Here is a 16,793-nt window from a genome sequence, read left to right as displayed (position 1 = left end):
CCGGGGGTGGGGGCGGCCGCCCCTCCCGACCCGAGACTGTGCGGACCCGGCGCTGCCCCCGGTCCTCGGCCTCCGCTCCCCGCACGGGCTCGGCTCCCTCCGGTCCCCTCTGCGCCGCTCGCCGCACTCCGCCGCCCGTCCGCGCACAGGGCGTGCACCGCGTGGGCCGTCACGTGGCTCGCCAGGCGCGCGCATCAACAGGTCTCCGAGGGGAGAGCCTGGGGGCGGGCGGCCCCGAGAAGTGAGCCCCGCCACGACAGCAGCAGAGCCGGCTGCAGGCTCGGCCCCTCCAGGACCCCGGGCACGCCAGGTGCGGCTGCGCCTCCGCAAACACAGGCTGAAGCAGGCCCGGCACCCAGGCGCGCCTGCATCCCCGCCCCTCCCCACACTTGCAGAGTTTCTGGCACACAGCTAAGCGGCGTGGGCATCTAGGGTCTCAGTCTCACCTTCTGTCCCACTGCTCACGGGGACCGCGGCGGGGAAGCGGGACTGGCAGCTTTTGAACTGAGCTGGCATCAGGGGGCCGGCACGCTCATCCCACCGGGACGCAGGACACCTTCGGCCGAAGGTCAGACCCTGCGCACAGCCCTGCCAGGCGGGACGCTGTCAGCAGAAGGCCTCCCAGCTCCCCGATCAGGAAGGGCCTGCGTGACGACGTGCGTTTGCTACAGTCAGTGAACCCTGGACGGGTCACTATCGCCCCGGGTCAACGGCGTGCACTGTGGGCGCCGTCCCGCTGCCGCAGGCTCTGTGGGTCTGGAAAAGCGCATGATGACACGGATCTCCCACCGTGGGGTCACACGGAGTAGTTTCCGTGCCCTGAGAAACGCGTGTGCCACAGAGGCCCCCGTCCCTCCGTCCCTCCCTCCCTCCTCACCCCAGCACCCGCGATCTGTTTCCTGGTGTTCCTTTTTCCGGGTATCCTAGACTTGGAACCACGCAGCGTGCACACAGACGGGCCTATTCTTCTAAAACCTTCCTCACGGCCTCTCACGCCCAGCACAGCGCCCACCCCGACGCCCCTTCCAGTTCTCCTGAGGGGTACGCCTGTCCACTTCCTTCTCCAGCTGCCTCCCTTCCCAGCCGCGCCCGGATCCTTCCATCCTTCTCATTTCCTCCTTGTCCTTCAGGATTCCGAAGCCAGCCTCTGACCCTCTAGGTCTCCAAGCGGAAGCTTAAAGGCAGCAGTGGAGGAAATGTGGTCCCATCTCCGGGAGACGATTTAAACGAGTGCACCCAGTGACCCATGATATGCGCACAAACTCACAGGGCACGGGTGCCGCCCCTTGAATTCACACCAGCACCACGCGTGGGGTTCAGACCAGTACCACACGTCAGACCAGAACCACAGGCTCAGCTCAGACCAGAACCACGCACCCCATCCTGCTATGCTGGCTGACAACCAACCTCTCTTGCTACACCGGATGACACGCGCTCCATCCAGCCACACTGGGTGACGCGTGACCTCTCCTGCCACGCCGGGTGACACACACCCCTGTGGACTCTACTGCCATGATTCCTCTTTCCGTACAAGACTTTTGGAACACGGCCTGAAAATCCTGAAGTGCACGCATACAGAGACATGTCAAGCCTCTCATCTGCAGTCCTCAAAGCACCTCCAGATGCAGCCCCACTGCGTCCCTGCAGCTCCCACGGCCTGCCCCGATGCAGAACCCGCACCCGATTCCCGATGCAGCCACAGGGCCGGCTACACGGGAGGGGGAGGCACAGGGCCATCCACACCCATCGGGGTGGGGACAGCACCGTGTGCTCTCAACAGGGCCACCACGGGGGAGTCTATACACTACCATGTACAGGGACACGGCCGTCCACGGTTGACGGGGCAGCCACGGGGCTGTGTGTTCACTACCGTGTACACAGATGGGGCCGTGCACACTCAACAGGGCTGTCACAGAGCTGTTTCTGCACCACAGGCAGCGTGGAATCCGTGAGGCCTGTTTTCAGCGTGTTTCCCCAACACCCCTACACGGATGAGACAACATTCCCCCCTGGGCCGATGAAGGCCCTCACGGCACCCGAACCTCCACTCTCCTCTCATGGGGACACCATCCACCATTAGCCTGTAAACCTCCTCAAATGCCCAGAAGACCTTTACGGAAAACGTTCACAAACATCTCTTCCCTTTTCATTCTCACTAAACACACATCTGTTCAGACCGTTTGTTTTAGGATAAAGATGTGTGTTCAATGAGCACGCCTAAGTCCTTCTGTGAGGTCCTAGGTCTGAAAGGCTCACGATGGCGACCTGGCCTTTGTGAGGAAGTGTTTTTCTGAGCATCGAAACCTAAAAGCATAGCTCGTAACAGGCAAAGCCACGAGATGGGAAGACGGCCCAGAATTCCCATCCTCACCCCGCGGGCGCCGTGTGCAGAGCGTGGCGGCTTCCTCCCTGTTTCGCAGGCCCTAACAGGACGGGCTGCAGTGGATTCGAAACCTGTCCGCCTCGTCTCAGGAAACGGCACGGTTCTCTCTATCCACGGAAGGCCGGGGAGGGAGGGACGAGGCTTCTCAGAGTTTCCACGGTTGCAGAATCTCGAAGGTTACACACCTTCCTTCCTCCTCACGAGACCGCCATCGGTGCCGACTCTGAAAGCGCGAACAGATCGCCGTCACGCCGGCCGGAAGAGCGGAACGCAGACAGGCACGCGCCTGGCACGAGAGCTGCGGTCCCTGGGCAAGCTCAAGGCTCCCGCAGGAAACCTTCAGAAAGCCTGAGCTCCCGCCCTGGGTGTTCTGGGTGCTTTTCTGTCCTGTAACGTGTTTGTTATGAGCTCTAATGAAACGTTAAGATAAGCACGGCTGTGTCTGTGTGTGCATGCACCCGTGTGTGTACGCACCTATGTGTGTCTGTATCCACCGTGTGTGTGTATGCACCTGTGTGTATGCACCTACGTGTGTGTGCACCTGTGTGTATCCCGTGTGTATGTACCTGTGTGTATGTACCTATGTGTGTCTGTATCCACCCTGTGTGTGTATGCACCTGTGTGTATGCACCTATGTGTGTGTGTTTATGCACCTGTGTGTATCCCGTGTGTATGTACCCGTGTGTGTATGCACCTGTGTGTGTCTGTATCCACCCTGTGTGTGTATGCACCTGTGTATCCCGTGTGTATGTACCTGTGTGTGTACGCACCTATGTATGTGTGTATGCACCTGTGTGTATCCCGTGTGTATGTACCTGTGTGTGTACGCATCTATGTGTGTGTGTATGCACCTGTGTGTATGTACCTGTGTGTGTACGCACCTATGTGTGTGTGTATGCACCTGTGTGTATCCCGTGTGTATGTACCTGTGTGTGTACGCACCTATGTGTGTGTGTATGCACCTGTGTGTATCCCGTGTGTATGTACCTGTGTGTGTACACACCTATGTGTGTGTGTATGCACCTGTGTGTATGTACCTGTGTGTGTACGCACCTATGTGTGTGTGTATGCACCTGTGTGTATCCCGTGTGTATGTACCTGTGTGTGTACGCACCTATGTGTGTGTGTATGCACCTGTGTGTGTCTGTATGCACCTGTGTGTATCCCGTGCATATGTACCTGTGTGTGTACGCACCTATGTGTGTGTATGCACCTGTGTGTATCCCGTGTGTATGTACCTGTGTGTGTATGCACCTATGTGTGTGTGTATCCACCTGTACCTGTATGTATGTGTATGCATCTATGTGTGTGCCCCGTGTCTGTATGCACCTATGTGTGTGTATGCACCTATGTGTGTGTATTCACCTATGTGAATGTGTGCACCTGTATCTAGTGTATGCAGCTGTGTGTATGCATCTGTGTGTCCCCGCACCCCACCCTCCCCTCTGCCCATGTGCACCGCGGTCCCTATCAGAGCTCACTGCAGCCTCCGCCTTCCCAGTTTACACGATCCTCCTGCCTCAGCCTCCTGAGTAGCTGGGATTATGGGCGCGTGCCATCATGCCTGGCTACCTTTCTTAAATTTTTTTTTTTTTTAAAGACGGGGTCTCACCATGGTGGTCAGGCTGGTCTTGAACTGCTAACTTCAAATGATCCACCTGCCTCAGCCTCCTGAGTAGCTGGGATTATGGGCATGTGCCATCATGCCTGGCTACCTTTCTTTACTTTCTTTTTTTTTTTTTTTGAGATGGAGTTTCACTCTCGTTACCCAGGCTGGAGTGCAATGGCGCGATCTCGGCTCACCGCAACCTCTGCCTCCTGGGTTCAGGCAATTCTCCTGCCTCAGCCTCCCGAGTAGCTGGGACTACAGGTGTGCGCCACCATGCCCGGCTAATTTTGTATTTTTAGTAGAAACGGGGTTTCTCCATGTTGACCAGAATGGTCTTGATCTCTTGACCTCGTGATCCACCCACCTCGGCCTCCCAAAGTGCTGGGATTACAGGCATGAGTCACTGCGCCCGGCCCTTTCTTTAATTTTTTTTTTTTTTTTTTTTTGAGACGGAGTTTCTCTCTTGTTACCCAGGCTGGAGTGCAATGGCGCGATCTCGGCTCACCGCAACCTTCGCCTCCCGGGTTCAAGCAATTCTCCTGCCTCAGCCTCCTGAGTAGCTGGAATTACAGGCACCCACCACCATGCCTGGTTAGTTTTTGTATTTTTGTAGAGATGGGGTTTCACCATGTTGGCCAGGCTGGTGTTGAACTCCTGACCTCGTGATCCACCCGCCTCGGCCTCCCAAAGTGCTGGGATTACAGGCCTGGGCCATCGCAACCAGCCCCTATTTCACCTTTTTATGTTAATAATTTTGCCACTCCTGGCCAGGCATGGAGGTTCATGTCTGCAATCCCAGCACTCTGGGAGGCCGAGGCGGGCGGATCACCTGAGGTCAGGAGTTCGAGACCAGCCTGGCCAACATGGAGAAACCCCGTGTCTACTAAAAATACAAAAATTAGCCAGGTGTGGTGACGTGTGTCTGTATTCCCAGGTACTCGGGAGGCTGAGCAGGAGAATCTCTTTTTTTTTTTTTCTTTTTTTTTGAGACCGAGTTTCGCTCTTTTTACCCAGGCTGGAGTGCAATGGCGCGATCTTGGCTCACCGCAACCTCCGCCTCCTGGGTTCAGGCAATTCTCCTGCCTCAGCCTCCCGAGTAGCTGGGATTACAGGCACGCACCACCACACCCGGCTAATTTTTTGTATTTTTAGTAGAGACGGGGTTTCACCATGTTGACCAGGATGGTCTCGATCTCTTGACCTCGTGATCCACCCGCCTCGGCCTCCCAAAGTGCTGGGATTACAGGTGTGAGCCACTGCACCCGGCCCCAGGAGAATCTCTTGAACCCAAGGCAGATGAATCACAAGGTCAGGGGTTCAAGACCATCCTGGCCAATATGGTGAAACCCCGCCTCTACTAAAAATACAAAAAAAAAAAAAATTAACTGGGCATGATGGTGGGCACCTGTCATCCCAGCTACTTGGGAGGCCGAGGCAGAAGAATCGCTTGAACCCAGGAGGCGAAGGTAGCAGTGAGCCCAGATCACGTCAGTGCACTCCAGCCTGGATGACAGAGCGAGACCACCCACCCCGTGCAGCGACAGGGGGAAGCCGGGCCCACGCGGGCACAGATAGAGGAGAGACGGAACAAGAAACAGCCCGAGCAGCCCGAGCTCGCGGGCCCGGGAGATTTACAAGTTTAATCTCCGGGACATAAATAGACCCGGCCCCGGCACAGCTGCAGAGCACACATTCCTTTCAACACGCACGGAGCGCCTGGGCGGCGGCCACCTCCCAGGCAGCAGCGGGTCTCCCTGGGCCCCGAAGCAATCGCCGAGAAGGCGGCCCGCCCCGAACGGAGCCGCCGGGCAGGCATCACCACACACACAGAAGGAGGCACGACAGCTATGTGCGTGGAACAAGAATTCTGAAGTCAGCCGCCTCCTCAGTGAAACAGGGAGACGGACCGGAGGGGCGCCTGGTCCCGGCCGGGCACTTTCCATCCTCCTCAGGGCTGCTCTTTGCAGAGCGCTTGGTAAAGCACCTGTCACGCAGGGCACACTGATACAGGCGACACCCAGCCTCCCGGAGAGCTATTTCTGTTGAGGGCACCAGGAAGGCAGCTCCTGACTGACCGCAGTTCCACAGGTCACAGAGACGTCTCTGACCCTTCCCGAGCACAGCTCCGTTTAGCAAAACACACGCGTGTACCAGCAAACACACAGCCTCCGCCTGACACGGACACGGCCTGCTTTTGTGCAGAAGTGTGTCGGGGTGCAGGTAAGTTCCAGGAGAACACAGGCCCGAGTGGGCAGAGGGTGAGCACAGCAGGCGGGGTGTGGCAACACGCAGAAACGACCCTCGTGCCGACCCCAGCGGGACCGGAGAGCAGGCTCAGAGCCACAGAGGAGGCTCTGTGCCTTCCTGGTGCCCTCTTCAGCCGGAGTCGGAAGCCCGGCGGCTGTGGTAAGGGATGTCGGGGTTCGGGCAGGACCCACACTCACGGATTCCAGCCGAGCCCCTCGCCCACCCAGGGACCCTCTGTGAAGGCTGGTAGAAGGCTGCCAGCGACACCTGCAAAGGACACGCTGCATGGTAAACACAGGGGCCGGAAAGGTCAGCGTTTACCCAGAGGAGCGAACACGGAGGTAACAGAGCCGGGCCCCGCGTGGAGGTTCACAGATCCCCTCTCTAGCAAACAGGGAGAACTGGGGTGGAGGGTGGACACGGGAGGTCCACGTGTCTGAGTCCACCCACGTGAGCGTGGGCTGACGCTCACACACATGGTGGCGCCGGGCCCCGCGTGGAGGTCGTCACGTGGGCTCACGCTCGCTCACACACACGGCTGCGCCGGGCCCCGCGTTGAGGTCGTCACGTGGGCTCACGCTCGCTCACACACACGGCTCAGCCGGGCACCACGTGGAGGTCATCACGTGGGCTGACACTCGCTCACACACATGGCTGAGCCGGGCCCTGCCTGGACGTCCTCACGTGGGCTGACACTCGCTCACACACACGGCTGAGCCGGGCTGTGCCGAGCAACTGGGCCTCTGCAGAGATGTTCACTGGGCCCTACACCCACGGGTCCGGTGAGCTGCGCGTCTCCACCAAGCTCAGAAGGCAGGGCTGGGGGACGTGGGGATCACACTGGAGCCTGCTGGGACCCACGGCGAGAACACGTGCTGTGTGACACGCCATCATCACACAGGGGCCTCCTGGGACCCACGGCGAGAACACGTGCTGTTCCCATCCCAAGGCGGGAGGTCAGTGAAACTGAACACCCCCCACCTGGCTGAGTTTGGTTTGGCAAGGATGCCGGTGACTGGGAAGTGGGCAGTGGCAGGGAGGAGGGGGAGCCTGGGTTTCCCACCTGGCAGGGAGCAGCCACCAGGGGCTTGGCGGGCAACAGAAGCCCAGGCGGGACGAGCAAGCTCAGGAGCCTCTGCCACGGCTGATGTTAGCGCGGAAGGCGCTGCACCCCGACACTTCCAGTGGCTCCAACACGCACGCCCCACAGAAGATGCATGTCCCGCTGCAGCCAGCCACGTCCACGTGCGAGGTAACCACCTAACAGACTCCACAGCCCTCGCAGAAGAGCTCCGCCCCCCCTGAAGGGCAGACAGCTTCCTCATCCATCCACGTGTGACCTAACCACCCAAGAGACTCCACAGCCCCCACAGAGAGTCACGGCCCCGCTGCAGGGCAGAGGGCTTCCTCGTCCAGCCATGTCCACGTGCGAGCAAACCACCTGAGACTGCAACCAGCAAGCACACACCTCCCGCAGATCCTGCTCGGAGCTCATCTCACTCGGAGCGGTCTCCAGGTTAGGAGGTTTTAAAGAAACCATGCTTGTAACACAAACTCACAGCCCCTACCCACTTACAGGCAAAATGTCAAAACCTGGGAGACCGAGATCAGATGAAAACTCTGGAGTGTAAAAGCCGACGTGATCTTAAAGAAAAAATTTCAATTAAAGTATCAAAAGAAGTGGGTCTCCCTCCCTCCAAACCGGCCGCTTTGGCTCAACCTGACGTTTAGCCCGCTAGCTCCAGACCCCTGGAACTGAGTTTGAAAAACGCCCACCACGCACACCCAACCGGCCTGGGTGAGGTTCCGCCACAGCAAAAGCCGAAGCTCTCAACTTACACAGAGGTTGTCAAGGGAAGACTCACACGTTTAAACGACACGGTGCCCGTACGACTAAGCTACACAGTGTACAAGGGGGACAGACACACAGCTTACTTCCCTGAGCACAGATGACACTTCAAAGCCGGCCAGGGTGGAGGCTCGCGCCCCTAATCCCAGCACTTTGGGAGGCAGAGGTGGGCGGATCACCTGAGGTTAGGAATTCGAGACCAGCCTGGCCGACATGGTGAAAACCCGTTTCTACTAAAAATAAACACTGCCCGGGCGTGGTGGCGGGTGCCCGTAATCCCAGCTACTCGGGAGGCTGAGGTTGCAGAGAGGCGATACCGCGCCACTGCACTCTAGCCCGGGAGACAGCGAGACTCTGTCTCAGAAAATAAAATAAAACAAAAACACGAGTAAAAGCACACTGGACAAACGGTCTGGCTTAAAGAAACAAGAAGGGTGAAGGACTTTCCCCGCGTTTATCACCGGCAATCCAGGGTATTATTTAAAGGAAAAATCTGTGCGCAGCGAACCCCTGAGGCACTGGCGGTTCTCAGCCCGCCTGGCTTATGTCAGCAGCGTGCCACACTCACAGCTAGACTCCCGGGAAAGCAGCGGGTGCTCTTTTCCAAGCCGGCTTTTCCCACCTAGCTTGGCGCAGCTTCCCGAAGAGCAGCACCCGGTTTTCGGCGGCGCGTGGCCCGGGTGGGTCCCCTGCGCCCACGACTGACCCTGAAAATCTTGGGTTGGGGCCCTGCCGGGGACACCGGCTGCCAGGAGTGGCGGTGGAGGGGGAATACCCGCGTGGGGCCGGGAGGGACACCGGGTGCGCGGCCAGGAGCGGCAGCGGGGAGGTCCCTGACGGTGCGCGGCCAGGAGTGGCGGGGTGGGGGTCCCCACGCGGGGCCGGGAGGGACACCGGGTGCAAAGCCAGTAATGCCGAAGGGAGTCTCTGCTTGGGGTTGGGAGGGACACTGAGTGCGCGGCCAGGAGCGGCGAGGTAGGGGTCCCCGACGGTGCCTGGCCAGGAGTGGCGGGGTGGGGGTCCCCACGCGGGGCCGGGAACGACGGTGGGTGCAGGGCCAGGAGCGGCGGTGGAGAGGTCCCCGACGGGTCACGGCCAGGAGTGACGGCGGGGAGGGGGGTGTCCCCGCGCGGGGACCGGGAAGGGGAAGGACGGCGGGCGCAGGGCCAGGAGCGGCGGTGGGGGGGGGGGGCGGTGTCCCCGCGCGGGGCAGGGAGGGCAGAGCTCGCGGAACCAGGAGGCTGGGCCGGGTTTCGGGGGCGGGTGTGGGGAGGGGGGAATCCGCGGGGCGCGCGGGGCTGACCTGCTGGAAGGCCTTCAGCCGCTTCTTGAACCGCGAGGGCAGCACGAAGTCGCAGCCGCGGGCCAGTGAGGCCAGCTCCTGGCGCAGGTCGGGGTCCTGGCGCAGCGAGCGCTCGCGGAGCCTCATGCCGTCGGCGCGCGGGGCTCTCCGCGGGCCGGGCCGGGCGCCACGCTCTCGGGGCAGGGCCCGGCCGGGGCCAGCGGGGCGCTGCAGGCGGGGCCGGGGCTCAGCGCGCTCCATGCGTCGCCCGCCAGGCGCTCTGGGGCCCGGGCCGGCGCCGCGCGCATTCCTCAGGCCGCGGAGGGCGCATGGCGCCGGGGGTGGGGGCGGCCGCCCCTCCCGACCCGAGACTGTGCGGACCCGGCGCTGCCCCCGGTCCTCGGCCTCCGCTCCCCGCACGGGCTCGGCTCCCTCCGGTCCCCTCTGCGCCGCTCGCCGCACTCCGCCGCCCGTCCGCGCACAGGGCGTGCACCGCGTGGGCCGTCACGTGGCTCGCCAGGCGCGCGCATCAACAGGTCTCCGAGGGGAGAGCCTGGGGGCGGGCGGCCCCGAGAAGTGAGCCCCGCCACGACAGCAGCAGAGCCGGCTGCAGGCTCGGCCCCTCCAGGACCCCGGGCACGCCAGGTGCGGCTGCGCCTCCGCAAACACAGGCTGAAGCAGGCCCGGCACCCAGGCGCGCCTGCATCCCCGCCCCTCCCCACACTTGCAGAGTTTCTGGCACACAGCTAAGCGGCGTGGGCATCTAGGGTCTCAGTCTCACCTTCTGTCCCACTGCTCACGGGGACCGCGGCGGGGAAGCGGGACTGGCAGCTTTTGAACTGAGCTGGCATCAGGGGGCCGGCACGCTCATCCCACCGGGACGCAGGACACCTTCGGCCGAAGGTCAGACCCTGCGCACAGCCCTGCCAGGCGGGACGCTGTCAGCAGAAGGCCTCCCAGCTCCCCGATCAGGAAGGGCCTGCGTGACGACGTGCGTTTGCTACAGTCAGTGAACCCTGGACGGGTCACTATCGCCCCGGGTCAACGGCGTGCACTGTGGGCGCCGTCCCGCTGCCGCAGGCTCTGTGGGTCTGGAAAAGCGCATGATGACACGGATCTCCCACCGTGGGGTCACACGGAGTAGTTTCCGTGCCCTGAGAAACGCGTGTGCCACAGAGGCCCCCGTCCCTCCGTCCCTCCCTCCCTCCTCACCCCAGCACCCGCGATCTGTTTCCTGGTGTTCCTTTTTCCGGGTATCCTAGACTTGGAACCACGCAGCGTGCACACAGACGGGCCTATTCTTCTAAAACCTTCCTCACGGCCTCTCACGCCCAGCACAGCGCCCACCCCGACGCCCCTTCCAGTTCTCCTGAGGGGTACGCCTGTCCACTTCCTTCTCCAGCTGCCTCCCTTCCCAGCCGCGCCCGGATCCTTCCATCCTTCTCATTTCCTCCTTGTCCTTCAGGATTCCGAAGCCAGCCTCTGACCCTCTAGGTCTCCAAGCGGAAGCTTAAAGGCAGCAGTGGAGGAAATGTGGTCCCATCTCCGGGAGACGATTTAAACGAGTGCACCCAGTGACCCATGATATGCGCACAAACTCACAGGGCACGGGTGCCGCCCCTTGAATTCACACCAGCACCACGCGTGGGGTTCAGACCAGTACCACACGTCAGACCAGAACCACAGGCTCAGCTCAGACCAGAACCACGCACCCCATCCTGCTATGCTGGCTGACAACCAACCTCTCTTGCTACACCGGATGACACGCGCTCCATCCAGCCACACTGGGTGACGCGTGACCTCTCCTGCCACGCCGGGTGACACACACCCCTGTGGACTCTACTGCCATGATTCCTCTTTCCGTACAAGACTTTTGGAACACGGCCTGAAAATCCTGAAGTGCACGCATACAGAGACATGTCAAGCCTCTCATCTGCAGTCCTCAAAGCACCTCCAGATGCAGCCCCACTGCGTCCCTGCAGCTCCCACGGCCTGCCCCGATGCAGAACCCGCACCCGATTCCCGATGCAGCCACAGGGCCGGCTACACGGGAGGGGGAGGCACAGGGCCATCCACACCCATCGGGGTGGGGACAGCACCGTGTGCTCTCAACAGGGCCACCACGGGGGAGTCTATACACTACCATGTACAGGGACACGGCCGTCCACGGTTGACGGGGCAGCCACGGGGCTGTGTGTTCACTACCGTGTACACAGATGGGGCCGTGCACACTCAACAGGGCTGTCACAGAGCTGTTTCTGCACCACAGGCAGCGTGGAATCCGTGAGGCCTGTTTTCAGCGTGTTTCCCCAACACCCCTACACGGATGAGACAACATTCCCCCCTGGGCCGATGAAGGCCCTCACGGCACCCGAACCTCCACTCTCCTCTCATGGGGACACCATCCACCATTAGCCTGTAAACCTCCTCAAATGCCCAGAAGACCTTTACGGAAAACGTTCACAAACATCTCTTCCCTTTTCATTCTCACTAAACACACATCTGTTCAGACCGTTTGTTTTAGGATAAAGATGTGTGTTCAATGAGCACGCCTAAGTCCTTCTGTGAGGTCCTAGGTCTGAAAGGCTCACGATGGCGACCTGGCCTTTGTGAGGAAGTGTTTTTCTGAGCATCGAAACCTAAAAGCATAGCTCGTAACAGGCAAAGCCACGAGACGGGAAGACCGCCCAGAATTCCCGTCCTCACCCCGCGGGCGCCGTGTGCAGAGCGTGGCGGCTTCCTCCCTGTTTCGCAGGCCCTAACAGGACGGGCTGCAGTGGATTCGAAACCTGTCCGCCTCGTCTCAGGAAACGGCACGGTTCTCTCTATCCACGGAAGGCCGGGGAGGGAGGGACGAGGCTTCTCAGAGTTTCCACGGTTGCAGAATCTCGAAGGTTACACACCTTCCTTCCTCCTCACGAGACCGCCATCGGTGCCGACTCTGAAAGCGCGAACAGATCGCCGTCACGCCGGCCGGAAGAGCGGAACGCAGACAGGCACGCGCCTGGCACGAGAGCTGCGGTCCCTGGGCAAGCTCAAGGCTCCCGCAGGAAACCTTCAGAAAGCCTGAGCTCCCGCCCTGGGTGTTCTGGGTGCTTTTCTGTCCTGTAACGTGTTTGTTATGAGCTCTAATGAAACGTTAAGATAAGCACGGCTGTGTCTGTGTGTGCATGCACCCGTGTGTGTACGCACCTATGTGTGTCTGTATCCACCGTGTGTGTGTATGCACCTGTGTGTATGCACCTACGTGTGTGTGCACCTGTGTGTATCCCGTGTGTATGTACCTGTGTGTATGTACCTATGTGTGTCTGTATCCACCCTGTGTGTGTATGCACCTGTGTGTATGCACCTATGTGTGTGTGTTTATGCACCTGTGTGTATCCCGTGTGTATGTACCCGTGTGTGTATGCACCTGTGTGTGTCTGTATCCACCCTGTGTGTGTATGCACCTGTGTATCCCGTGTGTATGTACCTGTGTGTGTACGCACCTATGTATGTGTGTATGCACCTGTGTGTATCCCGTGTGTATGTACCTGTGTGTGTACGCATCTATGTGTGTGTGTATGCACCTGTGTGTATGTACCTGTGTGTGTACGCACCTATGTGTGTGTGTATGCACCTGTGTGTATCCCGTGTGTATGTACCTGTGTGTGTACGCACCTATGTGTGTGTGTATGCACCTGTGTGTATCCCGTGTGTATGTACCTGTGTGTGTACACACCTATGTGTGTGTGTATGCACCTGTGTGTATGTACCTGTGTGTGTACGCACCTATGTGTGTGTGTATGCACCTGTGTGTATCCCGTGTGTATGTACCTGTGTGTGTACGCACCTATGTGTGTGTGTATGCACCTGTGTGTGTCTGTATGCACCTGTGTGTATCCCGTGCATATGTACCTGTGTGTGTACGCACCTATGTGTGTGTATGCACCTGTGTGTATCCCGTGTGTATGTACCTGTGTGTGTATGCACCTATGTGTGTGTGTATCCACCTGTACCTGTATGTATGTGTATGCATCTATGTGTGTGCCCCGTGTCTGTATGCACCTATGTGTGTGTATGCACCTATGTGTGTGTATTCACCTATGTGAATGTGTGCACCTGTATCTAGTGTATGCAGCTGTGTGTATGCATCTGTGTGTCCCCGCACCCCACCCTCCCCTCTGCCCATGTGCACCGCGGTCCCTATCAGAGCTCACTGCAGCCTCCGCCTTCCCAGTTTACACGATCCTCCTGCCTCAGCCTCCTGAGTAGCTGGGATTATGGGCGCGTGCCATCATGCCTGGCTACCTTTCTTAAATTTTTTTTTTTTTTAAAGACGGGGTCTCACCATGGTGGTCAGGCTGGTCTTGAACTGCTAACTTCAAATGATCCACCTGCCTCAGCCTCCTGAGTAGCTGGGATTATGGGCATGTGCCATCATGCCTGGCTACCTTTCTTTACTTTCTTTTTTTTTTTTTTTGAGATGGAGTTTCACTCTCGTTACCCAGGCTGGAGTGCAATGGCGCGATCTCGGCTCACCGCAACCTCTGCCTCCTGGGTTCAGGCAATTCTCCTGCCTCAGCCTCCCGAGTAGCTGGGACTACAGGTGTGCGCCACCATGCCCGGCTAATTTTGTATTTTTAGTAGAAACGGGGTTTCTCCATGTTGACCAGAATGGTCTTGATCTCTTGACCTCGTGATCCACCCACCTCGGCCTCCCAAAGTGCTGGGATTACAGGCATGAGTCACTGCGCCCGGCCCTTTCTTTAATTTTTTTTTTTTTTTTTTTTTGAGACGGAGTTTCTCTCTTGTTACCCAGGCTGGAGTGCAATGGCGCGATCTCGGCTCACCGCAACCTTCGCCTCCCGGGTTCAAGCAATTCTCCTGCCTCAGCCTCCTGAGTAGCTGGAATTACAGGCACCCACCACCATGCCTGGTTAGTTTTTGTATTTTTGTAGAGATGGGGTTTCACCATGTTGGCCAGGCTGGTGTTGAACTCCTGACCTCGTGATCCACCCGCCTCGGCCTCCCAAAGTGCTGGGATTACAGGCCTGGGCCATCGCAACCAGCCCCTATTTCACCTTTTTATGTTAATAATTTTGCCACTCCTGGCCAGGCATGGAGGTTCATGTCTGCAATCCCAGCACTCTGGGAGGCCGAGGCGGGCGGATCACCTGAGGTCAGGAGTTCGAGACCAGCCTGGCCAACATGGAGAAACCCCGTGTCTACTAAAAATACAAAAATTAGCCAGGTGTGGTGACGTGTGTCTGTATTCCCAGGTACTCGGGAGGCTGAGCAGGAGAATCTCTTTTTTTTTTTTTCTTTTTTTTTGAGACCGAGTTTCGCTCTTTTTACCCAGGCTGGAGTGCAATGGCGCGATCTTGGCTCACCGCAACCTCCGCCTCCTGGGTTCAGGCAATTCTCCTGCCTCAGCCTCCCGAGTAGCTGGGATTACAGGCACGCACCACCACACCCGGCTAATTTTTTGTATTTTTAGTAGAGACGGGGTTTCACCATGTTGACCAGGATGGTCTCGATCTCTTGACCTCGTGATCCACCCGCCTCGGCCTCCCAAAGTGCTGGGATTACAGGTGTGAGCCACTGCACCCGGCCCCAGGAGAATCTCTTGAACCCAAGGCAGATGAATCACAAGGTCAGGGGTTCAAGACCATCCTGGCCAATATGGTGAAACCCCGCCTCTACTAAAAATACAAAAAAAAAAAAAATTAACTGGGCATGATGGTGGGCACCTGTCATCCCAGCTACTTGGGAGGCCGAGGCAGAAGAATCGCTTGAACCCAGGAGGCGAAGGTAGCAGTGAGCCCAGATCACGTCAGTGCACTCCAGCCTGGATGACAGAGCGAGACCACCCACCCCGTGCAGCGACAGGGGGAAGCCGGGCCCACGCGGGCACAGATAGAGGAGAGACGGAACAAGAAACAGCCCGAGCAGCCCGAGCTCGCGGGCCCGGGAGATTTACAAGTTTAATCTCCGGGACATAAATAGACCCGGCCCCGGCACAGCTGCAGAGCACACATTCCTTTCAACACGCACGGAGCGCCTGGGCGGCGGCCACCTCCCAGGCAGCAGCGGGTCTCCCTGGGCCCCGAAGCAATCGCCGAGAAGGCGGCCCGCCCCGAACGGAGCCGCCGGGCAGGCATCACCACACACACAGAAGGAGGCACGACAGCTATGTGCGTGGAACAAGAATTCTGAAGTCAGCCGCCTCCTCAGTGAAACAGGGAGACGGACCGGAGGGGCGCCTGGTCCCGGCCGGGCACTTTCCATCCTCCTCAGGGCTGCTCTTTGCAGAGCGCTTGGTAAAGCACCTGTCACGCAGGGCACACTGATACAGGCGACACCCAGCCTCCCGGAGAGCTATTTCTGTTGAGGGCACCAGGAAGGCAGCTCCTGACTGACCGCAGTTCCACAGGTCACAGAGACGTCTCTGACCCTTCCCGAGCACAGCTCCGTTTAGCAAAACACACGCGTGTACCAGCAAACACACAGCCTCCGCCTGACACGGACACGGCCTGCTTTTGTGCAGAAGTGTGTCGGGGTGCAGGTAAGTTCCAGGAGAACACAGGCCCGAGTGGGCAGAGGGTGAGCACAGCAGGCGGGGTGTGGCAACACGCAGAAACGACCCTCGTGCCGACCCCAGCGGGACCGGAGAGCAGGCTCAGAGCCACAGAGGAGGCTCTGTGCCTTCCTGGTGCCCTCTTCAGCCGGAGTCGGAAGCCCGGCGGCTGTGGTAAGGGATGTCGGGGTTCGGGCAGGACCCACACTCACGGATTCCAGCCGAGCCCCTCGCCCACCCAGGGACCCTCTGTGAAGGCTGGTAGAAGGCTGCCAGCGACACCTGCAAAGGACACGCTGCATGGTAAACACAGGGGCCGGAAAGGTCAGCGTTTACCCAGAGGAGCGAACACGGAGGTAACAGAGCCGGGCCCCGCGTGGAGGTTCACAGATCCCCTCTCTAGCAAACAGGGAGAACTGGGGTGGAGGGTGGACACGGGAGGTCCACGTGTCTGAGTCCACCCACGTGAGCGTGGGCTGACGCTCACACACATGGTGGCGCCGGGCCCCGCGTGGAGGTCGTCACGTGGGCTCACGCTCGCTCACACACACGGCTGCGCCGGGCCCCGCGTTGAGGTCGTCACGTGGGCTCACGCTCGCTCACACACACGGCTCAGCCGGGCACCACGTGGAGGTCATCACGTGGGCTGACACTCGCTCACACACATGGCTGAGCCGGGCCCTGCCTGGACGTCCTCACGTGGGCTGACACTCGCTCACACACACGGCTGAGCCGGGCTGTGCCGAGCAACTGGGCCTCTGCAGAGATGTTCACTGGGCCCTACACCCACGGGTCCGGTGAGCTGCGCGTCTCCACCAAGCTCAGAAGGCAGGGCTGGGGGACGTGGGGATCACACTGGAGCCT

At 59.5% G+C, this 16,793-nt stretch overlaps 1 protein-coding gene across 1 annotated transcript in view; it reads left to right on the top strand.

Moving 5' to 3' along the window:
• The window catches only part of LOC135273157 (PI-PLC X domain-containing protein 1-like), a 195,471-nt gene that overhangs the window by 152,737 nt on the left and 25,941 nt on the right, over positions 1-16,793 (top strand). The gene's annotated exons all lie outside the window — the stretch shown is intronic.

Source organism: Aotus nancymaae, unplaced genomic scaffold (genome assembly GCF_030222135.1).
Source record: "Aotus nancymaae isolate 86718 unplaced genomic scaffold, 86718_ANA_hifiasm-v0.15.2.pri h1tg000292l, whole genome shotgun sequence".
Taxonomy (NCBI): Eukaryota; Metazoa; Chordata; class Mammalia; order Primates; family Aotidae; genus Aotus; species Aotus nancymaae.
Note: the sequence above shows the minus strand (reverse complement) of the source record. Positions and strands in the feature narration are given on the sequence as shown.